This window comes from Callorhinus ursinus, unplaced genomic scaffold, assembly GCF_003265705.2.
Source record: "Callorhinus ursinus isolate GAN/ISIS: 27379988/994484 unplaced genomic scaffold, GSC_fseal_2.0 scaffold4, whole genome shotgun sequence".
NCBI lineage: Eukaryota > Metazoa > Chordata > Mammalia > Carnivora > Otariidae > Callorhinus > Callorhinus ursinus.
In genome coordinates, this window is record NW_027397066.1 from 33,886,908 (window position 1) to 33,913,602 (window position 26,695).

Sequence of the window (26,695 nt, forward strand, 5' to 3'; positions counted from 1 at the left end):
TAAAAAATAATAAATAAATAAATAAATAAATAAATAAATAAATAAACTCTTCAAAAAAAAAAAAGATGGTTTTTACTAATGCAAGTCACTCACCAAGCGGGGTGGCCAGTCTGAGAGCCAAGGGTGGGAACGCCATTTGATTGCACCTCCGGTGTGCTGGGCAGTCCTGACCCAGTCATGTCCTCCAGTGCAGTGTCTAAGGGATCACAGTAAATACTTGGCCAATGCTAAACATTTGCAGGACTCGTTATTTGTCAGCAATGGGAAGCTATTTGAAGTTGTTTTTTCTTACTTGTTCATTTTCCAACCCCTTCATTTCACCATTGTGATTAAGGACCTGTTTCCACACACCATAGCTGACAACATCTAACCAAATGATGTTTTTACAACAGAGATGCACCAACTGATGCTAGGATGGATCTTCTGAAGTATTATTCTCTCCTGAGGCAGGTAAATAGCACAGGTAGGGCACAGTAGTAGTTAGAGAAGACAGATTATTAGCTCCTCTTTTCCAGAAGACCACCAAACCTCTGGTAGTGAACTTGACAATGAACCTGTTCACAGTGAAACAAAGTTTTGGATTTAAAACTAAAAAACAAAAAACAATAGAGAACTGGTCTGGGATCAGCTACTTTTTGCATTGAGATTCTTTTATCTCAATATTCCTTTCTAGATAACCCAAGTGTACTTACTTAAATAATATACCTCCAAACCTTTTTCATCCACCAATTAGTTTAACAGCAAGACAGGAAAAATGAGATGAGAAGGAATATATGTCACTGGTACCGAGTACACAATAAACTCTCTTACGCACTTTGCTTACGTAAGTTACCTCCCACAAGCCTCACAACATTTTAAGGTGGGAATTGGGGTCTCCCATCTGTGGATGAAGAAAATGGAGACATAACTTGTCCATGCTCACAGTTAGCAATGGAGCTGGGATTCCAAGCAAGGATTGAAGGACACCAAAGCCTCAGACCTTCCCCTAGACCCTGATCCCCACACTGGCTCAGGAGAGCTCTCAAACGGAACCCTGGGACTCCCCAAGGCTACTCTCATCAGCAAGTTGAACACGTTCCTTTTGGAGGCTGCCGTTTTGTGCATCATTACTTCTGTAGCTCTCCCAGGACCCAGCTGGGTACTGGACCTCTGCGGCAGCTGTTAGAGCACAGCTGCCTGAAAAATACAGCACACTTGGGCTAAGGGAAAGAGCCTGAGGAGGGGGAAAGACAGAGAACACATGCGTGTGTGCACACAAGCGAGAAGACGTACGTGTGTGCATAAAAATAAAAATAGTACAATACAAATAAAAATAGTAGAGCTAACTGCAATAATAAGGAAGTAAAAACAAATTCTAAGATATCCAGAACAGTGGTCACATTTCTTTAATATGACTAGTAGGCATATGCGGAATTTAAGGAAAAAAAAACAATCTAACAAAGGAAAAAAAGAGACAAACCAAGAAACGGACTCTATTTTTTTAAAGATTTATTTATTTATTTGAGTAAGAGAGTTGGGGGGGGAGGAACAGAGGAAGAGGGAGAAAGAGAATCCTGAAGCAGACTCCAACTTCGTGTGAACCCTACTCGGGGCTCCATGATCATGACCTGAGCCAAAATCAAGAGTCAGCCACTTAACCGACTGAGCCACCCAGGAACCTTGAGAAAGAGACTCTTAACTATAGAAAACAAACTGATGGTTACCAAAGGGGAGGTAGGTGGGGGATGGGAGAAATAGAGGGTGGGGATTCAGGAGGGCACTTAGGACGAGCACTCGGTGTTGTATGGAATTGCTGAATCACTATATTGTACACCTGAAACTAATATAACACTGTATGTTAACTACGCTGGAATTTAAATAAAAACTTAATTTAAAAAAATGGACAGGAGGTACGTCAGGATTTAATACATTAGTCTCTACTTACTGGCATATTTGTATATTTGAAAAATTTGTTAAGCCAAAAATTTATAGATATAGTTATTAATACAGATATGTAAATAACTGTCTCTCACACACACACACATCTGGAAGGTTACCCAGACTATTAACTATTAACAATGCTATCTCCCAGAGAAGGAAGAGAGAACGGGGCATTTATACTTAATACAACTCTGTATATGTAGAGAAATAAGTAAGACCTAAAGAACACCCATAAGTTTTCAATAATCACTACAATTTTACACAGAGAGGTGATTTATTTTCAAATTTGACCCAGCTGATCACATCTATCCATTGAAATTTATCTTCACTTGGCTTTTCCAGGACATCACACTCCTACCTTGGCAGCCACTCCTTCTCAGTCTCTTTGCCCTATTCTTCCTCATCTCTTCAGCCCTAATTTGTTTTTTTTTAAGATTTTATTTATTTGAGAGAGAGAATGAGAGAGAGAAAGCACATGAGAGCGGGGAGGGTCAGAGGGAGAAGCAGACCCCTGCTGAGCAGGGAGCCCGATGCGGGACTCGATCCCGGGACTCCAGGATCATGACCTGAGCCGAAGGCAGTCGCTTAACCAACTGAGCCCCCCAGGCGCCCCCACCCTAACTTGTTAATGAGAAGCTAAGCTCTTGCAAGTTTTCTCTATCTTCATTCCCTCCCTGAATGATCTTTTACTCCCAAACCTACAGCTCCAGCTCAGACCCCTCCCCTAAGCTCCAGACTCCTAGACCCACCTGCCAGGTCCATAGGTCCAACTGTATATCAATCAAACACCTCAAAATATCATATTTAAAGCTGAACTCCTGATCTGTCCTGCCTTTGTCCATTTGGGCTATTATAAGAAACACCACAGAGTGGGTGGCTTAAAAACAACAGAAACTGATTTCTCACAGTTCTGGAGGCTGGGAAGTCCAAGACCAGGGCACTGGAAGATTTGGTGTCCGGTAAGTACCGTCTCCCAGGTTGCAGACTGCCAGCATCTTGTGTGTCCACGTGGTAGAGAGCAGAAAGTGCTATCGGGCTCTGTCGTGACCCCTGGAAGGGCACTAATCCCATTTGTGAGAGCTCCACCCTCACGACCTCATCTAACCCTAATGACCTCCCAAAGGGCCCATCGCCTAAAATCACATTGTGGGGAGGGGTTCAGCACATGAATCTGCAGGGGACACAAATATTTGGTCCATGACCCTCTCCTACCAGAACCTGCTCCCCTGGACCAACCTTCTGCATCTCAATTCAGAGCATCTTCACACCAACGGCCTAACCAGCCCTGCAGGATGTTTCACTGCCTTCACCCCAACCTTTTTATCTGAGCCCACTACTCCTCCCGGCATTCACCTCACTCCAGCCCTGCTGCTAGCCTCCCACTCCTCAAACACCACTGCCTGGAACACTTCTTCCCCAAATATGCACAGCACAGACCACCCCACTTTGCCTCCTTCAAGTCTCTTCCCTTTTTTTGGTCTGAGCCTTGTCATAATGAGCACATTGTACTTTCATAATCAAAGAAAAACCACAATTGGAAATGACTCCCCCCTTCAAAAACTAAAAATAAAAGTGAGTGGGACCATGGCTGAAGTCATGCAATTGCCATCACCGATCTGAGAAGTGTAGCCAAAGAAATCCAAGGCCACATGCACCCTTTCACCTCTGTGCACACACCACCCTGAGCAGCACAACCAGCAGACTGCATTCTGGTGGTGGCTTTTTTCAACTTACAGTGGTTCAGAACATAGACTGATGTCACCAAGTAATCGGAGACAATTAACAACAAACCAAAGCCATCTTTAAATTAATCGCTTAGATACAGGTGGTTCACCAGATTTAAAAACAAAACTATGTTGGCTCAACATGCTGGTTTATTTTTTTTATTTTGCCCAATCAGCAATCTGCACATAGCTCTGTGCCAATGTCTAGCCTCTCTTAATCATTTTTCCTCTACTTAAACAAAGTACGGTGTAGTTTCTTCACCTCCTAATCCCAATGTCAAATGGTAAAAACGTTGTTTACAAGAAAGTATATGCACCCGAGGGTGCAGCACTTATACAGGCCCGCAAGAATCCATGAACTAGACTGAGAATAGTAAGTAAGCCTTTTAACCCTTGTCTTTCAGTAGCAAATACAAGAGTAATTAACGTTAATTAGAGCCAACACTTTTTGAGCACTTCGGCCAAGCGAGGATGTAAGCACTTCAAATTAATATATTCATTTAATCCCCCCAGAGACTATTATCACTAAAAGATGAAAATACAGAGGCACAGTTGAGAGGTCAAGAAAGTAGCTTAAGGTTATACACACTACCTACACTCTTATACCACTGTGAGTGACCCCTGGGTGTCTCCTGTACCTATCATGGTGTTAAGACTCCATGCCTTTGGATATACTACTACTCTCATTTCCCCTAATGTTCTTTCTTTCCTTTGCTGCCTGGCAAACTCCTATTCAACCTCCAAAACTTATCTTTGGGAAACCTTCCCTGGTACTCCAAGGAGAATTAACCAGGCTCCTTCTACTTTCTACCACCATTTTTTGTTCATATGCTATTTTACTACCATGTAAATAAATAACCCCCACACACAACTTGACCGTGAGTCTACGTGGACAGGAACTACGTCTGATTCACACTTGAATTCTCCACACTTAATAATTATCACAAAAATTCATTTACAAGTTTAAGATCTCTCAGGGATCATTTCATAATATAATAACATTTATTAGGTGCCTACTATTCTAGGTACTTTATGCATTTTAACTCATTTAATCCTCACCCTAACCCCATTAGGGAGGATTCCAGTATGTCCCCATTTTGCAGCTGTGGAAGCAGAGAAAGTTAAAAATTCTATTACAGCCCAAGGTGAGAGCTAACAAACACCCGAATTTGACCCCAGGTAATGTGGCTCCACGCTCACTGCCTGCCCAGTACACAGGTTCTGCACTAGACTCTCTGGGGTTCAGAAAGGTTACACCCAGTTCTTGCCCATAAAGATGCCACATGGAATCCACTTTCCTTTCTTCTTCACGTTAATAGAGGCAATGATCACCTGAAGGATCTGGGAGGGCGGAGATCCCGTCTGCCTGGTTCACGCCAGACACTCACTGTCTAGCATAGGGCCTGCTGTTAAAAAGGAAACTCAGTGGATATTTGCTGAATGGTCAAAAATCATTTGTAGCTTTGAAATGACTGCATTCTTTACATATAATAGCATTATTCGAAGTATCACATATTTTATCTTCAAACCAACTACACGAGGAAGGTATTCTTTTTAGCCCTGTTTCATAGATGAGTAAACCAAGGCACCGTGAGCTTCAATAACTTGCCTGAGATCAATCACAGCATTACAATGTGAGGCCAGGATTCAAACTCTGAAGGTATGATTCATCCTGTAGCTTCTTGTGGCTGTTGTAACAACCACAAACTGGGAGGCTGAAAACAATAGGAATTTATCGTCTCAACAGTTTTAGAGGCTAGAATTCCACTATCACGGTGCTGGCAGGCCCCTGCTCCCTCCAAAGCCACCGGGAGAGGGTCCTTCCCTGTCTATGCTGGCTGCCGGAGGCCCCGGGCATTCCTTGGGTTTGTAGCAGTGTAACTCCAGTCTGCCCCCACCTTCACACAGCCCCTTCCTTCCTCCTCTGTGTCCCTCTGTCATCACAGGGCAGTCTCCCTTTGGTCTGCGTCCAAATTTCCCTCCTGGTATAAGGTGACCAGTCGTAATGGATTATGGGCCTCCCCTACTCCAGTCTGACCTCATCTTAACGTGATGACATCTTCAAAGTCCCTTTTCCATGTAAGGTCAAACTCACAGGAACCAGGGGTTAGGACTTCCATGTACCCTTGGAGTGGGGAAGAAGTTGGGGCGGGGGAGGAGAATGTCACAATTCAACCTGTAACAGACAGCCTGTAGAGGGACTGATTGCAAAGATGCAGGGAAATGACTCAGTTTCTCTAACCAGTTACCCTCTTCGTTGATGAAAGATTTGCTAGTTCTCCAATCACTCCTCTGAACAAGGAGCGGTTAGAGGTTTGAGATTCAGGGGTTTCTTTCCACACAAAGTAAAGGGGACACAACCAAAATATAAACATACTTTAAGTACATGAGAAATGTTATCATGAAAAAGCAAGTATTTCCCTAGAGTGGAAGCCAGTTAATATGCGAGAAAAACTTCAAGTACTTATACTCTGTTTCCCTTCCACTCTGGTAATTTGTTATACACCTCCATTTTATCCATTTAAGGCAATACCTTTAAGTTTTGACCAATGAACAATAATTAAACGATATTCTATAACAGTGACCTATTTGATATTTATTTTCTTTTTTAAATTCTTAAAGAAGTGCCCACTTCTTTTGAAAGCTAATGATTCCCTGGGGTCTATAATTAACAGTTTAAGATTACATGCAACCTTCAAATTTTGATTAATCAAAATTAGCCTTCAAGGAAAATGTAAACAAAGTACAAAATTCTTCAAGTAAATGGGTGTTTCCAGTTTCTCCCGTTGATAGCCTCTCTCTTCCTCCAGAGTCTAGTGTCAAACTTGTATATTCAGTCTATATCAATTGTATTTTATTCATCTATTAATCATGAGAAATATGTCCACCACACACTGGCAGCCTGATTTTTCTCTGTATGCTAGGGAAGCAACCAGAAACTTCCAAAATGGGTTAATTCAGAATTTGGTTCTTTAAAAAAAATAAAAAATAAAATCTCTGGCAAGCATAATTGTCAACCAAATCACTACTCAAGAATTATTCTTTGAAATGGTTTTATCAGAAGGCATCATTGTTAACTAGTGAATACATTTTGCTAGCATCACCTAGATTATGATAAGGACCACATAAGCCGCCATAACTCATTTTAAAAAATACAGGATTTAAGTCAGGATGTGCTGTGGGCCAAAGCTAGTCAAAGCACATGGTAGAGAAAATGATATTTCCTAAAATCAAAGTCTTGACCTGAAATTCTATCTGCTTTCTCATATTCCATCAATTTTCCAGACTCAAACAGAAGTGGATACTAACAGGTTATCCCAAAGGACAGTTCACTTATTTTGGAAGATATGAATGACCCATTTAAAAAAAAAAAAAGTAACAGCCTTCCTTAGAAAAAGATCATTATTAAGATGAAATAATTTAGCAAGTAAAATTCTATTTTACTAGTATACCACATTAAAATGCAATTTTCAGACTAATATCTTTACAGAACATTTTAAGACTGCCAGTTGCTCACCCCTGGTGGCTGGAGCTTATCCTTTGTAATTATTCTCAGGACAGGATGCTTAATGATTAGAGAAATAACTGATTTTTTCTGAAAGAAAAACAGTAAAACCCCCAATGACATCCTTTAAAAATATATGTTAACCCTACAGAGAATATAGAAATTTTCTTCATTTAAAAAAGCAATGAGAAAAAAAATGCAAAGCAGCTATAATCACAACCAAATACAATTTGTGCTTCTGATATGAGCTTTCTCACACCAGATACTCTCTACCCTCTTAGGGAATTCCAGATTTTATAACCTAGTAGCTCTTGTATCTTAGGGAAATATCAATTTAAGGATGCACAGTGTGTGTGTGTGTGTGTGTGTGCGCGCACACACGCGCGTGCACACGCATGCGCAGTAGCATGCAGCATTCACATGTACTAAGTGCCTTCCCCAGTGCCAAGTTCTCTCCTCATAATCTACATTCAGCTCAGTCCTATCACCTGCTCTAGCTGTGTGCCCTTGGACGTTGGTGAGCCTCAGCTTCCCCACTTAACATTTGTGAATAATTATAGCAGCTTCCCCATAGAGGTATGGGACCAAATGATGCCCTCCACAGAAGACATCTACCACAGTGACGACTGTCTCCCAGTAAGTGCTCAATAAACATCAACCCTTATAATTTCTATAGGATCCTCCTACAGGTGAGGAAAAAGAGGTAACTTGCTCAGGGTCACTGTGCTGATAGAGACAGACCCAGGATCAAAGCCCAATCCACAGGTCTTCCAAGACTATCAAACTATAAGAGGTATCAAACACACTGAGGGACTATCATTCATGTTCTCCGAAGATAATACAAAGCAGGGGATGAGGTACCAATAAAAACCAAGAACATGTAGTCGACTATAAAGCATTAAAAACCTGCTACCAAGGGCGCCTGGGTGGCTCAGTTGGTTAAGCAACTGCCTTCGGCTCAGGTCATGATCCTGGAGTCCCCGGATCGAGTCCCGCATCGGGCTCCCCGCTCAGCGGGGAGTCTGCTTCTCCCTCTGACCCTCCCCCATCTCATGTGCTTTCTCTCTCTCATTCTCTCTGTCTCAAATAAATAAAATCTTTAAAAAAAAAAAAACCTGCTACCAATTATAAACATCTTTCCATTTGCCTTTTCTAAAAGAACTATCCTTTAAAATATTTTAGGGGCGCCTGGGTGGCTCAGAAGTGTCTGACTTGTTTAAGTGTCTTGGGATCGAGCCCCACTCAGCAGAAAGTCTGCTTGTCCCTCTCCCTCTGCCCCTCCCCCTGCTTGTGTGCACGCTCTCTCTCTCTAATAAATAAATCTTTTTTAAAAATAAAATAAAATATTTTAATTCTGAAAAGTCTGTCAGTTTGATCAAGGACCATCTTCTATAGCACAATAACAAATGTGGGGTTGATCTAGAATGTCTGGTCAACCTACTGACCGTTTCAACAACAGGTAATCAAGAGAGTGGTACGCATTTTCACATGTTATCACAGTAAATCCTCCCAACCAGGTAGGTACCGTTCTAGATATTTTACAGATGGAGAAACCATGGCTCAGGCAGAGGACCCACCTACACCCACGTTCCCAGGGCAGGGCCCAAACTGAAACTTGGCCCTGTCCAGACCTAAAGTCTATGCTCTCTTTAGAACAACATGGATGAGACAAAAGAAAAGTCAGACTACACAGTCACTTGGCTTTGAGGAAACACTCAACAAAATAAATGGGGAAAGTGCCACAGTTTTGGAGGACATTCAAATGAAGATTAATTTTTACCAAACTATTTCATTTCCAAAGTAGAAGTCAGTAACAGATATGGCCAAAAATTTGCCCTACATAGAGCATACCCAATTCACAGTTTCAAACTTGTCTTGGATCAGTGTTCATCTCTCATAAATGAAAGCTTTTGGAAAGGCAAGAGCTTGGTATCAAGTTCAAGTTAAGTGGCACCTATACCCACCACCCCCAAGCTCTTGGGGTCTGTGCCTTCCACACCCCTCCGAGCCAAGGTTAGAGCGCGCTCAGAGCAGCTTCAGTCTAACGCGAGGACATGGTGAAGACAGAGAAGCAGTTGTTTCTATTTTTTTTTCTTTTACTGTAGTAAAATACATATAAAATTCACCATTTTAACCATGTTTAGGTTTACAGTTCAGTGGCATTAAGTACATTCACACTGTTGTACGGCCATCACCACCACCCATGTTCAGAACTTTTCCATCTTCCCCAAATCATACTCTGGATCCATGAAACACTAAATCCCTGTTTCCGGGCGCCTGGGTGGCTCAGTCAGTTGAGCATCCGGCTCCTGGTTTCAGCTCAGGTCATGGTCTCAGGGTTGTGGGATCGAGCCCCATACAGTGCTCCGTGCTCAGCGTGGAGTCTGTTTGTCCCTCTCCCTCTGTTCCTTCCCCACTCACGCTCTCCTCTCTTGCTCTCAAGTAGTCTTTTTAAAAAAAATAAAATAAAACCCCATTCCCCGGGCCCCCTGCTTTCCGTCTCTGTGAATTACACTATTCTGGGCACCATAAATATGCTCCTACAATACATGTCCCTTTGTGATTGGCTTATTTCACTAAGCATAATGCCAATTCTTTGTTCCCAGTTAAGTCGCCTTGAAGAAACACGCTGAAATGCACGACCTCTGGAGGACATAAAAATGAACGTGTGAGAAATTTTTTTTCCTTTTTACTAATTGCTAGGAGGATATGAAAACACTACAATGGTCAGGAAGGAAGAAGAACGAGAAAGCCAACAAAATCATCCACAATCCTACCACAGAGGCATTCCATTTTCCTTTCTACTCATTCTCTCATCATTGTTTGCTTTATGCAAATGAAATCTGCATAATTACATCATATTGAGTATCCTTTAACTCAACCATCAATCAAAATGATACACCTTCAAGCTTTTCAAAAATTAACTTCCAAGGTCAACACCAAGGAAAAATAAATGTGCTTTCACGAAAACCTGTATCTACCGAGCTCTCCCACAGGAGAAATAAGTTAAAATCGCCTGAAGTTTCACTCTGATGGAAGGAAATTGTCCTTGGCAACCAGAATCATCCTGTAGAATAGTTGGCACTGCAGAAAGAGGGCAACAGCTTCACAACTGTTCACGTAAAACCATTTAAAGGTTAAGCAAAAATGTATATAAACTCCGAACGTGGCCATCCATCCCACTGTTACCCCTCACAATGGAAAACAGCACAACGGCATCTAATGAAAATCCTGTTTTCTTCCCAGGAAATAAGAATAATAATGCCACAAATCAACATTCCCCCCAGTTGTTTTTTTTTTTTTATTTTTCTTGCAACTCACATGTTCTCAGAACTAAGGGGGGAAAGTGTAAAATTTAATAAAACCACGTCTTATTTTTGTTTCTTGCTGCTACTTGTGGCTTGTAAAATATATATATATATATATATATAATATATAAAATAGCAGGACCTAGTAACAGTAAAGGAAAATGATTTCAGATGAAATAAAACTCAAGTCAGCAGGAGATGACTTTGATCGGGAGACAATTATACCTAAGTCGATGGGATGCAAGACTTCCTTTATTTATTTTAGTAGAAATAGCCTCAAGTCCTAGAAAAAAAAGACGTTTTTAGAAAATGACATTGACCCAATTGCTAGGTCCCATGAATAAGAGCAGGGAGTGTTACCTTTACTCCTCCACTCCTCACACATTTTCTGCTCAAATCACTGGAATACATTTAATTTGAATGCGGGGTTTGGGGTACTACATAACTAAAGACACAGAGAACCCGTACACAGTAATGGTATCCAACATATTCACCATTCAAACTGAATTTCCTGTTTCATTGAGGGAGAGCAGAGCCCATGAAAACAGAGAACCCCAACACGGAAGACCTGAAAGGACTAATCATTCCAAATCCCTAGGATCCAGCTTCTTTGACCCTATTCTCAGCCAGGCCCCATGCATCTTTCTAGAAATTGCCCCAAGCACAAAAAAAAAAAAAAAAAAATTAAGTAGCACAGGATGGGGCCTCCTCCTAACCCCGGCAACTGACCCAAATGCTCTCTTACTCTGAACTATTTTACAGAAAGACTCATCCTGGGATCTCCCTTAAATGAAACTTTTCAGGGAGCTTGCCCCACCTTGAACCTTTCCTGGCTTGCTGTGTCAAACTAAAACCATAAAGATTAAAAAAGAATAAAACTTCAAGAGAATAAAACTTCAAACTTAACAGAGAATAAAACATCTGCTCTGACTTCAGGAAGGGCCAAAACTAAACACACATCAACTGAAAAGAAATCGAAATGCCAGTATTTTTTAGGTTGAGATTAAGATTCCACAACATCAGCAAAAACTCAGTATATAGTGTCCAACCTAAGTTTATCGTTCCTAAGTTAGGCTCGCCCTTAGGAACTCCAAGCAGGTCACTCCTCTCCCCCTCCTTTACTTAGGGTCAGCTGACACCCAAAGCAATGTTTACATACCCAAAGGAAGATAGAATGAAGTCATAATATGAGCAATTCAAACACAAACCATTCTCTGTTAGAGTAACTGAGGCTTAAAGCAGGGGCAGAAACAGCCTGCATCCCACAGGACAGTCTAGCCAGCTCTTCCCTGAATGCAGCAAATGAGCAATGCTCTCTCGGGCTCTAAATGCCATTTATCTTTGCACCCAAATCAATGGGACTGACCAACAGGGCACAAGACATTTGGAAAACCAATAGGAGAAACCCCACCTCTGCCTTTTTCGACAATCCAGGTCCCCGAAGGTTAAGGGGGACGTGAAGAGGAGACAAGTCTGCATCATGCAAAACATTCTTCTTAGGTGTGCACAAAGCAGCCCCTTTAGAACTGGTCATCCAAGGTGTGCAACAGGAAACACCAGCTCAGAGGAGACTGTGCAAACTAGGCCCCCTGGGCAAATGCTGCATTAAATGGAAGTTTCTTTTCAGCAGGACTTCTGGATATGTTCACGGAAAGAAAAAGTACATGCAGTTTTCTGAACTTGACAGCAGAAGCCTTTATTCCCAACATATTTCCAATCCCTTGGGATTCACTGAGCCCCCTCTGGGAAGTACTACTTTGGATGTTGTGGAAGCAAGGTTGGAGCCCAGATCTGGATAAGGAGGCACAATAATAAGTTGACATCAATCCGGTCTTCAAAACTAGAGGGGCATTAGGGCTCCTCAAAGAGATGTCCTAAAGTTAGTTCCTCTGCACCATTCTCGTGGCCTTAAATTGCTCCTCTCCATGCCATGATCTTGACATGGCCGTCAATTCCCGTCACTCGGGACGCAGCCTTAATAGCCACCTACTCACTTGATTTGAAGGAGCCCACTGGGTGCTCTGCATGACATCACCCATCTCTGACTTCTTTATGGCATCTCCCACCCAGAAAGCTGCAGTGTTTTACTCACTGCCATATCTTAGGGCCTACGGCACATAGTAGGTGCTCAATAAACATTTACAGACTGAGTAAGTACATGAAGTATTCTAGCAATCCCTCCCTCTGGCTTGGAGAAACGATTACTTAAACATCTGGTTACATTTAATATGAGTTCAATAAGATTTATTATTTCAAATTAAAAGGCCACAGTTATGTTATAGTTGCTAAATTAAATGACAACTGCATTTCTTTTGGACACATATTTTCTTACCAAGCCCTATTTGAAAAACCTGTGTATTTTTGAGTCATTCCAGAAACAATAATGAACGGTTTAATATGAGCTCCTCCCCTGACCTTTCTAGAATTTGGACACAAAACCACATAGTTAACTGGCTCTTATGTTAACCAAACTCATGCTGATCTCACTAACATCATGTTATAAGCCTATACCATCACAACGGGGGATAAACTGTCAGAAAAACTAGCTGCTAAAAACATTCTGGTACATATTTATTAAAGCCTCCAATGGGGGCCCCTGGGTGGCTCAGTCAGTTAAGCGTCTGCCTTGGGCTCAGATCATGATCCCAGGGTCCTGGGATGGAGCTGCGTCAGGCTCCCTGCTTGGCAGGGAGTCTGCTTCTCCCTCTCCTTCTGCCCCTCTCTCCCGCTCATGCACTTTCTCTCTCTCTCTCAAATAAATAAAATCTTAAAAAAAAAAAAAAGCCTCCAATGATAGTTTTCATTCATATATTCAATCTTTGGCAAATGCTTATTGAGCATCCAGGATTTCTAAGCATTGGGAGCACAAAGATGAAGAAGTTAACAGTGTTGTCCCTCAAGGGGCTTACAGACTAAGCGAGAAGCCTGGGAAGTGAGTAGTTACAATGCAGTGTGACAACACGGGTAGGATGGAAGAGGGGCATAAGGCGCTCACTGTGGAAGCAAGAAGAGCTAGTCACCCTGTTCTGGGTAACCAGGTACCCAGTGGTCTTCCAAGTGTGGTCCCCAGACCAGCAGCCTCAACATCACCCGGGACATTGTTAGATGTGTAAACTTTGAATCGGGCCACACCACAGTCCTACGAATCAGAAATTCAGGGGGTGAGGCCAGCAATGTATGTTTTAGCAGGCCCTCGGGTCATTCGGACACCCACTGAAGGAGGAACAAAATCAAGCCAAATAAAGAATACACAGACAGTAAGGATGGTTGCAGGCAATGGGAACAGAGGATAAAAGCCCAAAGGCCAGAGAAAGCTGGGCGTATTGTCACAACGGTGTGGCTCAAGCTTAGAGCATGAGATGGAGAGCAACACAGATCACGAAGGGTACCAGGGGCGATGCCAAGAGGCTGGCGCTTCATCTTGAGGGCAGCGAGAAGCCCCTGGAGGGCTGGGATGGGCATGCCTGGGCCTGCAGAGGATTTCAGAAGATCACCCTGGAGGCAGTGCAGAGAACAAACAGCGAGGCCATGGAGGAGGTAACTTGATGAGAGGCGACAGTGGTGGGAAGGCAGGGAGGCCCGCTGTCAGCAACAGCAGGGCTCCGAACGGGAGCTTACTTACCCCGCTGCACAGATGGAGGCGCCAGGCATGCTGTGGGACACACGGAGCATCCCTTTCCCCTGGAAGCCTCACCTGACACCCCTACACACAAACCCTAAGCCAGGGCAGGTACGGGTCAGGGAGGGCTGAGTACATCCCACCCCATGCCCCCACCCTGGTAGCAAACGGCGCGTTTTATCTCAGTTGCCAGTCTTGCCCTACAGACAGGGGCCGGGGCCATTCCGGTCAGCTTCCACCCTGGTCCATTTCCACCGGCAGCATTTGGCACAGCGCCCAGCGCTTCGGAAGCCAAACTGAATGACTGGAGCCAGCCAGGCCAGGGGGCCGCTGAGAGGCTACTGCCCTCATTCAGGGGTGAGATGACCGTGTCATGGGGACGGAATCGGAAAGCTTAGGAACGGACAGAACTTCTTCATTTTTCTCTAGTCTGTTGACACCATTCAAAACACAGAATGAAAATCCTTACGAGTCAATCAGGTTGGGAAAATGTGACAGTAAATGTGATCTGCTGAGCGGAGGCCACGGGTCCATCCTCCTGTGGAAAGTCGGCTGAGACCGTGGTTTGAGCACTTTTGCAAGTAGGAAGACACAGTTCTAGGCCGCAAAGACGCTGCCACCTAAGAGGACAAGCTGCCTCCCTTTTTTGTTTTCAGAACAACTCCAAAACCTTGAAGGAGAGGACCAAAACATTTTAAATCCCATTGACACAGCCTGCATCTTTGCCTTGATTTTGAGAGATGAGTTCAAGCAGGCAGATATTGTGGCCCAATTACAGTGTATTTTGGAAGTAGGAGGCACCTAACTTGGGGGCGGAGCTGGTGGGCGTAGAGGGAAGAGTTAGTTACCAAGCAGGCCCTACCACCTGCCTCTCAGTCTTGCATGGAATTTCATAGAGAAGGGAGCTGTGACAATCAGGAAGTAAGGCAGCTCTCCCCTGACCTGCTTCCTGTTTTCTCACCATTCCCAAAATAGAGCTAAGGAAAATCACAAATATATTTCTCAGTCCTCCAGGGAAAGGTTCATTAAGGGCATAAATTTGGGTCCCTGGGAAAAAAAAGGATGAATGACAAAGCTATCGAAAGGCCTAGAATCAAGAGGTAGAAACAGTGGAAAATAAAACCCATGGAGAAAAAGGAACTAGAGAAACAAAACCAGTGGCCCATTCTTACCCCAAAGCCTACTGAGAGACGGTGCCACAAACCTGGCTGCCCTGGATTCTCTAAACTCAGGCTCTTGGGAGTCAAAAGTTAAAGTTTTTGCCTAAAATAAAAAAATAATAATAACTGGTAAGATCTTACTTTACAGCAAGTATTATTCATTATTATATTCATATAGTAACGCATGAAATCCTCCTAACAACCCTATCATATCTAGCATTCCTACTTATGGATGAGGGAACTAAAGCACTGTCAGTGCTATTCTCCACCTGCAATTCTATACTTCAGTTGTCCCCAGTCATATGGCTATTAAAATGCAGAGCAATATTGGAACCCTAAGAGTCCGGCTCTTAACCACCAACTCCTACTCCTTCCCCACAGGACTACCTTGTGCATGCATTTACTCTAGGATATTTACAAGCATCCCTGGCCTCTACCCACTAGACGCCAGTGGTACTCCTTCCACAGTCATGACAATCAGAAATGTCTCCAAATATTGACAACGGTCCCTGGAGAAAAAAAACTGCCCCCCTCCTTCTTCGAGAACCACAGTTATAGAGATTTAAAAGGCCAAATCTCTACATTCCCTTTGGGAGGAGTGGCAAATCCCAGGTGTTCGATAGAAGAAAGAGGCTATGACAGTTCTATGGAGGGAAGGAAAAATGGAAAAGGAGTCAGCCGAAGGGTTTTCTGTGGTGGGGTTTTACAGGAGTCCCTTGCCACGGCTCCTATTCCGTGAGGCCTCTTGACTCCCAAAGAGTGAGGACAGCCTTCCTTCTCTCCATTCGCTCAGACCTCACACGCATGCCTTTACTGCAGCACCTTATCATCAGTGCTCTGGTACATTCCCCTCTGTCTTCCTGAACTTTGCACAGTGCCTGGCACAAAGTATGTGCTCAATAAACATTTGCTGGACAAAGGCATGAACAAACGAAGCTAAGGTTTCTTGTTGTCACTAAAACAACGTCTGTCTGGTCTTCACTAGTGATCTGAAAAATATATAAATAAAGCATGATTACTGGAGAGGAGAAGAGATTCTGGTCAGACATCAGAAGAATCTGAGGTTGAACCACTGCTTCTCAAAGTATCTATACACCCAGGCCACCTTGGTGGCTTAGTAGGTTAAGTGTCTGCCTTCGGCTCAGGTCATGATCCCGGGGTCCTGGGATTGAGCCCCGCGTCGGGCTCCCTGCTCAATGGGAAGTCTGCTTCTCCCTCTGCCTACCCCCCCAACATGTGCTCATGCTCTCTCTCTCTCTCCGTCTCTCTCAAATAAATAAAAAGTATCTATACTCCTGTGGGTCCAGACCATGCCTCAGTTAGTTTCAGAAATTTCGTTTTTAGTTCACTTAGGAAAAAAAATCAACTCAAGAAACCTAACTCATGCTAAAGAAATTCTAATTTATTCATTTCCCTGACAAATAGTACTGCCTAGCAAATCAGCAGATCCACTGACTCTCTTGCCCAGGACAAAAGTCCACTTGAGAAATCAAATGAAGATCAGAAGGTAAGAACAGAGCCAGCACCCAGGAACATACCGGATGCTCCCAAAGAGGGGCACCACCAGCCGGGGTATTGAGGTTCTCTCTCCAGACCCACCACTCCGGCAGCCAGAAGCCTCCGGTCAGCCACAGGCAGCCGGAGAAGCCTGGAAACCCTCACTTCACCTTTTTCCAGTCATCAGAAGCCTCTGTCCTCCTAGCATTGCCTATTAATTGGCACATGACAACTAATCAGATTCTGGGGTATTTTATTTGCAACAGAAGCATTCTAGATTGCAATCTGTCCAGGGAGGTTACACAGCAATGCCTAGTTTCAGACCTATTTAGAAAAGATACTTCGATTTTCTGCTACTCAATGTGTGTTCACATGAAAGAAATGCACATTGGAGCCACAGTATGAAAGAAGTAATTCCACCATTAAATATGTGGATTTATGTTAAAGTCCGTTTTGAAAACGGATGAAAGGTGAAATTTTCGCCTCTTCCCCAAATGGTGAATTTAGGAAGGTTCCTCACTCATAAGAGAGGAGATAGGGAGGAGGTACCCAAAGGACTAAGTGAAATGTTTCCTGTATAACACAAGGCACACAGTTGACCCTTAATTACTAAATGTTATTTCTTCATCCTGTCGGTCCCTCAGCAACCCATGGACACCTCCATATTGACTACAGTCACAGGGTAAGCATCACGGTTTCCTGTAAAGGCTTTAGTGAAAAGGACCTCAGTTTCCTTATCTCTAAAATGGGAACAGCACCACAGCGTTTTGTAAGAATTAAATAGGGTAACAGCGAGAAAGCCCTTAGCACAAAGAGCTCCATAATTATATTAGTAATATATTATCATGATGATCCGCAAGATCCAGATATCATTAAGCACAGATTTTTAAAATATTATCTCAAAATATATTATTTTCTTAAACTACTATTTAAAACACAGAAATAATTCGGGTTTGCAATTCCATGAGCAAATTATTCTTAAGCTTCCTCCAGGGATTCATCAAGGCTTGCTCTGGAAGACATGATACTGCAGAGGTCCAAACCAAGCTGGCTGTTACACCACTTGTGGTTCTATGGCCTTGACTCCATCAGTTATCTCCTAGAATCACCAACCCCAAATTGCTAAAGCGTGCTGCCTTGGCAGAAAGAGGCCTGCGTGCAAAGGAACCAACACCAAGATCTGTCATTTGGAGGTCTTGCCTGCTAAAATTCACATTTCAATCAGTTGTCCTTTCTGCTCTCTCAGACCCTCATCTTTCATTCTGGCACTTCCACTGACATTCTTGGGCTGTAATTCAAAAATATCTGCTGGTTCCCAGAGTGCTTTCAAAATTAGCTTCTTCTAAGCTCCTCAGACCCTGAGTCTATACCAGTGACCCTACATTCCTGGAAGGCCCCAAGGCCCCATCAGCCCACCCATAATCTCCAGTTTGGCCTGGTCTCCACTACTCACTCTATCCCAAGGGCATGGCTCTCGACATCCCAGGCCTGGCTTCCCAGACTTATCAATTTCATGGACCATTAAGCTGCCAAATAAAAATATCCCCATCAATTCATAAAAAAAATCTTATCCCCAAATCGGAAGGGTATAGTCTCAGAGAAAAAAAGGATACATCTAATCTGGACACACTTACAAATATTCACTACATCATCATCATTATTTGGATAAGAACAGCAAACACATCAAAAATGGACAATGGCCCACGGCCATAATACTGAGCTTTGCACTTATAAATTGTGTGGAAACTAAAATCTGATGTATAGGGAAGCAATTTTGGAAATGTTACATCCTAAGCCACAGTGATGCCAAGACTTCCTTCTTCAAAACAGCATTTCCCTTCACTCTCTGGAGCTCTCTGCAAGTTCTCTCCAACCTCATCCTCCTAAGTGCACACTTCTCTAGCTCAGCTATAAAACTGCATTCTTTTTAGTCAACTTTAAAAGAAAAACACAAACAAAACCACTCTTCCTCCCACTCTCAGCATTCCTAAAGCATACTTTCCAGGAGAGTTACACTTTAAAAACCTCAGCTATTACCTAGTAGACAAAATTTTGCAAGATTTCAACAGGGGGCAAAGGATAGACTGGTTCACCTTCTCTATAACCACTGTCAAATCATTAATAAACAAAGAAACACCCTAATCCGTAATGCCATACCATTCATTCTTTCCATGTTCTCTTCCCATCTTTGTCCATAGACGTCTGTACATTTTATGTATCAATAAATTATACATTGAGACTTTTTCCCTGATGATAAAAGTTAATACCTGTCCTAGCATCTATTCAATGCTTAGAGGACCAGGTAAGATTCAACCATTATGGAAATAAGATAATGCAGAAAGCAAATGTCTCCTGTGAGTCTACACCTAAAGGCCTCTAATACTTTTCAAGTGATGCAGGCTTCTTACTTTTTGCCAACTTGCAGTGACTTGACTGTCTTCTACCCTCTGTGTCCTTCCTCTCTCATGCTCTCAACTCGTGTTTGGAGTTACTGCCCCACTCCCACCAGAGGCCCAGCAACCCTGCAGCCTGGTTAATATGAGTGGCACTAGATTCGCTGTTTATTATTGATTATTAAAATGTGGGTAACAACTCTGGTGTCTCCTCACCTGCCTCACTTAAAGGTTAATGACACTGAGTTTTGTGAGCATCATGAAAGCAAAGTGCACTACAAACCCCAAATGGATGGCTTTCCTTTGCTCTCGGCCCCATCATCATAACTTGCCAAAAGACGGAAGGAAAAAAAAAAAAAAAAAGTTCATGATCTGGCCAAAGATGAGTGGGTGCATTCCACCAGCCAGCACTCCGGCTACGGCAGGAGCTGACCCTGGACACCTGCCCAATACAGGACGGTGCTAACGTGAAATGATGATGAGAATTTTATTCCAGGGACCAAGGGCTATATTTCTAATCAAGGGCTGAGGAGAGAGGATGGGGGACATGGATAAGGCTTGCCAAAATTTCACGTCAGTGGGCCCGGCACCCAAGACATGTGACGCCTTCCTCTGCGGCCTCTGTGGTGGCTTCTTTCTCAACCTATCTGCGTGCCCAAGAGCAGAGACTCCCCTGAGAAGACGTTATAAAACAGTTTCAAATATCCAATGTGCTTCATCCAAATCTAATCATCACCTTCTCTCCCACCTAGACTTGGCAGGGCCACAGAGTTAATTTTATGACAACCATTCTTTAGCAAAAACTAAAAGGGAGCAAGGATTTGGCCAAAAAAAAGAAAGACATTCCTCAAAGCAGTACAGGCCAGACTCAGTGAAACACAAAATTAGCTTCCTCTAATGCTCTAAATGAAGGCCCCCCTCCTCCAATGGTCGCATCACAGACCCCTGGATTGGGACAAAAGAACCCTAGATGCACGCAGAGGGTGCATTCTACTGCAACTCCCTCATTTTACAGATGGAAAAACTGAGGCCCAGAAAAGTAAACTGACTTTCCCAAGATCACACAGTAGGTTAAAGTAGCAGGAGAACTGACCCAGAAGGCAAGTCTTGGGAGTCACTGGTTGGTAGTCTTTCCACCAAATCCCACCAGACTCTCTACAATGGAGAATCTGTCACTCTGACTCTGACAAGCCTATCAACTGACAGAAATGCCATCAACATGCAGAATATGCATTAATAACACATTCAACATAAAATGGGTAATCTGAGTTTATCTTCCTTACAGTTAAGCATATTTGTTGGTAGCACAACATTGTTGAAAATAAATGAGCATGAAAACAGTTTTTAAATCCACATAGAAGATTCTTTAAAACATTCAAATCATTTTGAAAACATGCTGTTCCAATCAAATCTAATTCCAAATAACAAATCAAAAATATTTCACAGGAGAATGCTTATTTAATAACAATGGAACCCGTAGAAAATATTCTCACATGGGATAAAACTTTAAAGTTCTATTGCTGTACAAACAAAGGACTGTCCACCTCCCCAGAGGGGTTTTCTGTGGAAGCTGACATTCATGTGAAAGATGATGATACATAAGATAATATATGTGAGAAGCTTAATATCAGATTGACACAGAGCAGGCACTGAACAAATGCTAGTTTCCGTAACCTGGGGAAGGAAAATAAGAATCGCCCACATAACTAGTAATACCTTCTCTCAATACTTTCCTAAAAGTCCTACAGCCATGAAAAATTTAAGGTGTTATAACATCAGGGTGGTCTATTTTAAAACTGTAACTGGGGTGCCTGGGTGGCTCAGTCAGTTAAGCACCGACTCTTTTTTTTTTTTTAAGATTTTATTTATTTGAGAGAAAGAGAGCGAGAACACGAGCAGAGAGAGGGGCAGAAGGACAAGGAGACTCCCCACTGAGTGCAGAGCCTGACCTGGGGCTCGATCCCAGGACCCTGAGATCAGGACCTGAGCTGAAGTCAGATGCTTGACTAACTGAGCCATCCAGGTGCCCCTAGTGCCGACTCTTGATCTCAGCTCAGGTCCTGATCCCAAGGGTCGTGAGTTCAAGCCCCACAATGGGTGTGAATCCTACTTAAAAAATTAAAAAAAAAAAAAAGGTGTAACTAAAAAAGATATAGAGAAACAACATTCCATTTTTCTTAAAGACACATTTAGATATCCTAAAATCAGAGTAATCAGCATAACCCTGTACTAATATTATCGCAAGCTTTTCAGTATTAATTTCTGTTGTAACAGAAAAAAAAATTCAATGTTGGCAGGAAAAGAAGTAGTCATTAAAAAGTTGAAACGTGACATAAAAAGAGTAACAGTTTTAAAATATATTATCACTGCACATGTGGATTCTTGTAATGCTTAGTACTCTTTCCTTAAATAATTTTGTAGTCTCTTATTCATATTACTCCAGTTAAGTGTAAAGCACCAGTCTTTTACACTTCAGTTCACCAAGCTTTTCCATTACCACTTCATACAAGTTTCAGAAAGTGTGGAATGTAGTGCTGGCAACTTGGGGGTGAATTATCCAGTTCAAAGTATCCTTTGGAAAAGAGAATAAAGTTTAAGAAACTCCTTCCCTATAAAAGGATCTCAACTTTAGAGTCCTTTCTCAAAGTTTCTGAGCAAATATCTAGGGACATCCCTAGATTAGGAAGACCCCAAGTGACTTTTGGGGTGTCACACAGTAAGGTGATGACAAAAGGACAGCAATAGAAATCTTGAATCCGCTTCTCCCCTGGAGTTCTACTGGCCCATTGTACTCTACTGCCACCTGTGTTCTCCCAGCATCTCCCCCAGCGCCGACGGTCCTCGTACATTTGATCAAAGCCATCTCTTCAAATCAGTGCATTTCTGATTCTGCAAGTTACCATAAACAATTGTCGAACAATTACTGTTTTCAAGCTACAAACGGAAAACACAACTAAGCTGCTACCTGAGTTCATAAAGAAATCCCCCTTCAAAGATTCTGCTCCTGAAAGGCCAGCTACACAAATTCAGAAATCCTTAATTATCATGGCCATTCTTCAGGACAAGATGTGAAATATAAGTCCGTGACAAGGGCAAAAATAATCAAAGGCTTAAGAGACCCAAATCCACAACAGATCAGGATGCCACTGTGTGTTGGTTTAAATCGGTTAAATACTATAACAAATGACAAACCAATGCCACCTCGCAAAGTTTCCTCATTTCTTGGAACTGAAGCTCCACTGCTGGCATCGTTTTATGATAATCCTTCAGGTATTTCACCTAAGTCATCAGGCGCAATGGAAAGCCAGCGACTGAGGGACTTCTTAAAACTATGCCCTCCAAGAGCCCAGCCTCGCCCGAGCTTCCGACACTGACCCTTATTCTCTTCTCAGTTTTGGTCCTCCCAACCACTCAATGCATCCAAAACCGTTTGTCACAGTCGTGGCTCCAAACTGCGCAGAACTTGACTACAAAACGGCTACAACTCTAAATCTGATTTCTCCCATTTATTTTTAATTCGTCCCACGCTCCCTCGGCCCTTCAGCCCCCGCCCCCTCAGTTCTAGATAGCTTCACAGCGTTCTAGACCACCTCGCATTGTTTCTTTGGGACTCCGCATCCCTCCCTCCCTCCAGCACTGTTTTCATCGCGCAAATGTCATTTCTATCGTCAACCCTCCACTCCGCCCGGCGGGCAGCAGAGGAGCTTTCAGGACCCAGTGGCCAGCTTCCCAGATCCTGTCCCCTTCGCACAGCCATTTTCTAGTTAAAACGCTCTCTGCCTCCGAGGGGGAAATGAACTTTTCCCCCTTTGATCTCCCATCGGCTAGCGTCTGAACCCCCAAGAAGCCAGCGCCGTCTCCAACTCCCCGGCAGGAGCGCGCTGCCGCCCCAGGAGGGAGAGCCCAACCGCACAGCAGAGGCCGGTGCCAGGGCAAGGGGGTGTGCGCTCTTCCCTGGCGGCGCCCGCCCTCACTTTTCCCCTCCGCAGCCCCCACCCGGGCGCACCCCCTCCAACCCTGTCTCTCCCGCCCCGGGCCCTGCCAAACCCGGGCTGCCGAGGGAAAGAGAGCGCCGGGAAGCAAGAGGGATGGAAGTCAAGGAGTGAGCCCGCAGTCGCCGTGCCACCCGGCCGGCCCTGCGGCGCGAGCGCAGGGCGCACCGGACTCCGCAACGGGCGCCCGCTGCAGATGCGGCGGCAGCTGCGGCAGCTGTGGCTGCGGCGGGGCGGGCGGCAGTGGCCGCGCAGCCCCAGGGGCCGGCAGGAGAGGAGCAGCCGCCGGGGCTGCGCGCAGCCACTCGTCGCACGCCGCTGCCGCTGCCCGGATCTCTCGCCGGCACTCCCGGGCCGCCCCGGGGTCCAGGGCAAAAGCAAGGAAGAAAGCGAGGCTCACCGGCGATGCGCGCCGCGCTCGCTCCGGCACCGGCGCCCGGCGGCTCTGCTCCAGTCTCGCCTTTCCCGGAGCGCCCGGATCAGCTGCGGGTGCAGCGCACGAGCTTCCTACTTGAGACCAGGACGGGCTCCGGCGACTGAGCATGCCCAGTGCCGCTCCGCGAGTCCCGCGCAGGCAGCGGCGCGGGCGAGATTCCACTTCTCCAGGCTTTGGCGGCGGCTGCGCGAGGAGAGGCTGGAGGGGCCCGGCCAGGCGGGGGCCGACCGCGAGAAAGGCGGGGCCGGGGGCGGGGGCCGAGGAGGAGGGGGCGGGCCGCGCTCCTAGTGCGACCCCTGCAGGCAGAGGCTGCGGGGCCTCTGGGACCCTTGGTTCCCCTACTGCCTGGGAAGATGGCAGGGAGGCTGTGGGGGCCTGGGTGTCGACAGCTAAAGGCTGGGAGTCGCGATGCAGCCCGGTATCCCCTCCATGTGGCCTGGCGTCTGTCTGCACCAAAAGGCAGTTGGGTAACCTCATCCCTGGCTAGTCTTTTCTCCCACATTTTCTGCAATCCTTTATAATGGGAAAATGTACCCAGATGAGAGCTGCCCACACCCACCCAGCTGCAACTTGTAGGCGAGAACTTCTCCTTCTGCTTCCTTATCCAGAACCCCAGGCGTATGCCACACACACACACACACACACCCCATTCCTTGATGTGAAAGTCACAGCAAGATCACCTCAGGGGAGAACATACCTGCAGGAGGGGAAAAGCATAATTTCCTTTTGACCCCCAGGAATATTACCTATAACTCGAATTGTACGCAGGCAAGCAGAGTCCTGATAAGAATGGATACTCAGTAAGCAGTAATCAGTGCTCTGCCCTGGATACTGTGAATGGCATCCCCAAATCATCCTTAGGGTTGTTCTTCACCAGTGCAGTGGTTGTCAAAACTCGAGCCTGCGTCAGAATCACCCCCAGGCTTTAGAGAAATAAAATGCTGGGTCCCCCTCCCAGAGGCTCCGAATGAGTAGTAGGTGTGGAGTGCGGCCCAAGCATCTGTATATCTGACTAGTTCCCGGGTAATGCTGGCGCGGCTGCTCTTGAAGACCACACTTTGAGAACCAATACTATACATACGTATACACACAGCCTTACCTAGGATCTGTGTCAGGAGGATTATGCTAAAAGCAAATTAATAGTAACTATGAAGTTATGGCTTCTCCTCACTTACCCTCTTCCCCAAACTTCCAAAATGCACTACTTCCTCAAATAAACTCACACCTAGCTGGTCCTTATTCTTCATGTGAGGATTGTGTGTGGTTGTGGTGGGCAGTACTTCATTGCTTCAACTATCATGTATTTATTGAGGATCCTTATGGTCTATAGTAAGCCCGGGAATACTAGTGAATAAAAAAAACTCAGACCCCTGCCTTCATAGAGCTTACAGTCCGGCGAGGTGGGCAGACCTCCACCAAATAATCACTCAAAAATGTCATATAAAACATGGAGAGTGCTAGGAGGGAGATCTACGACATGTGCATAAAAGAGTGTATAATGGGACCCTGATGCTGACTTACAGTAGGGTTGCAAATAATGAGTGGTGGAAGGAAGCTGCCTTGCGGAAGACCGGTTTCCGATGTTTGCACCCCTACAACCTCTCCCATGAACAATTTTCCTCAGACCCATCTGAAAGCCAGCAATCATGTTGCTCCTTACTGTAAAAGAAAAACGATATTGCCACTGAGAAATCCCTGTAAATCCATTAAAGTGCTCACCCTTAGGGCTGAGTCCCTGCACCCCAAGATCCGCCTATTGAGTTTGGGATTTCTGGGCAGCCGGAGGCCATAGTTTAACCCAATCTGGGGAAATGCAGACTCTGAACTGGAAAACCCTCTAGTTCTGCTCTACGTCCCTCGGGTCCAGAGAGGCGAAGAAATTAGCCAACCCAAGCCCACCCCGCCCTTCAGTAGCAGGACCAGCCTCCACCCTTCCAGGCAGGTCCTCTTTCCGTGGCGCTGTATTCCCACGGACCCCACAGCTCCCCGCGGCCCTCCAGGAGTCCCACCCTGCTGTCCCCTCTCCCGGGGGTCCCGGGGCGACCAATGGCGCCCGCCCCTCCCGGCTCGTTCTCCTCCAGACCGCGAGGAAAACCCGCGGTGGAGTCCTCGGCGGCGGGGCGGGGCGACGCGCGCAGGCGCAGTGGCCGCCAGGTTGGGCCCAGGAGGCGCCCAGCTCCACACCTGATGCAATCAGCCTTCCGGAAACGAGCCCGGCCGCCGCGCTCACCCAGGAAACGCTTCGGCGCCCTCCCCTGGCCGCTGCGCCCCGAGCCCGGCTTCGCCCGGAACGGAGGGTGACATTCGGCGTCCCCCAGAGGACCCGCGGGAGTCGGCAAGGCACCGCCTGCGAAAGCAAAATTTCTGGCTGCCCTAATAGTGACGTGGAAAGGGCCACCGAACGTTCCGCGGCTGCTGGAGGAAATTCCTTTAATCATGCATTTCCAGAGAAGACCGGCGGAGGCGGGGAAGGCTTTTAACCTGCTTTGCTGGGATCCTTCCCTTCGTCCGCCGCCAGACACACATCTTCCTCCCTCCCTGAAAGGAACGTTTATAGTAACAGTTTTAAGGCAGTATGGACAGGACTCCCTGCTACCCGCCCGTCTTGCTAAATATGTAACAGCGCGCTATCTCTGCTACATAAAGCCCTCCACCGCGCACTCATTTTATAAATAAGTAATTGGTTCCTCTGTACCTCATCATTTTAGTTTACAAAGAAAATCACTTCTCATTTCACCGCCTCATGCAATTTTGATAACTATTGTGAGTGGGTTTTGTCCTTCATGCTGACTCACCCGTGAATTGTTTTCTAAGGAAATAAGATATTCTAAGAACATTTCAAGAGCATGTTTATAAAAGAAGTTAAAAATTACCTCTCTAAGTCCTTTAAGGCTAAAGAGGAAAAGAAAAGACAAATTCAAGGAATTTTAGTTGGAAGGATACTTAGGAGATCATTCTAGGATGAAGCATTCATCAACGCAGGTTTTACAGAGGACGGTTACCTCTCTGTGGCCCAAAGAGGTCAATGACTTTTCCTTACTTAAGCAAAACAAAAGCAAAACTGCACTTGAACACAGATTTCTTAACACCGTAACCTAATGACAAAATATATTTGTATTTTGCACAAACACTATACAGAGT

At 44.9% G+C, this 26,695-nt stretch overlaps 1 protein-coding gene across 14 annotated transcripts in view; it reads right to left on the reverse strand.

Moving 5' to 3' along the window:
• APBB2 (amyloid beta precursor protein binding family B member 2) overlaps window positions 1-25,872 on the reverse strand; it is a 355,485-nt gene extending 329,613 nt beyond the window's left edge. For 12 of the 14 annotated variants that reach the window (XM_073891573.1, XM_073891575.1, XM_073891564.1 and 9 more), the window contains exon 1: window positions 23,519-23,715. The gene's annotated coding sequence lies outside the window, so the exon portion shown is untranslated. Of the gene's footprint in view, window positions 1-93; window positions 197-23,518; window positions 23,716-25,738 lie in introns of those variants that run through there. The other 2 variants (XM_073891566.1, XM_073891567.1) reach the window with 2 other exon arrangements.
• Between the last annotated feature and the right edge of the window lie 823 nt (window positions 25,873-26,695).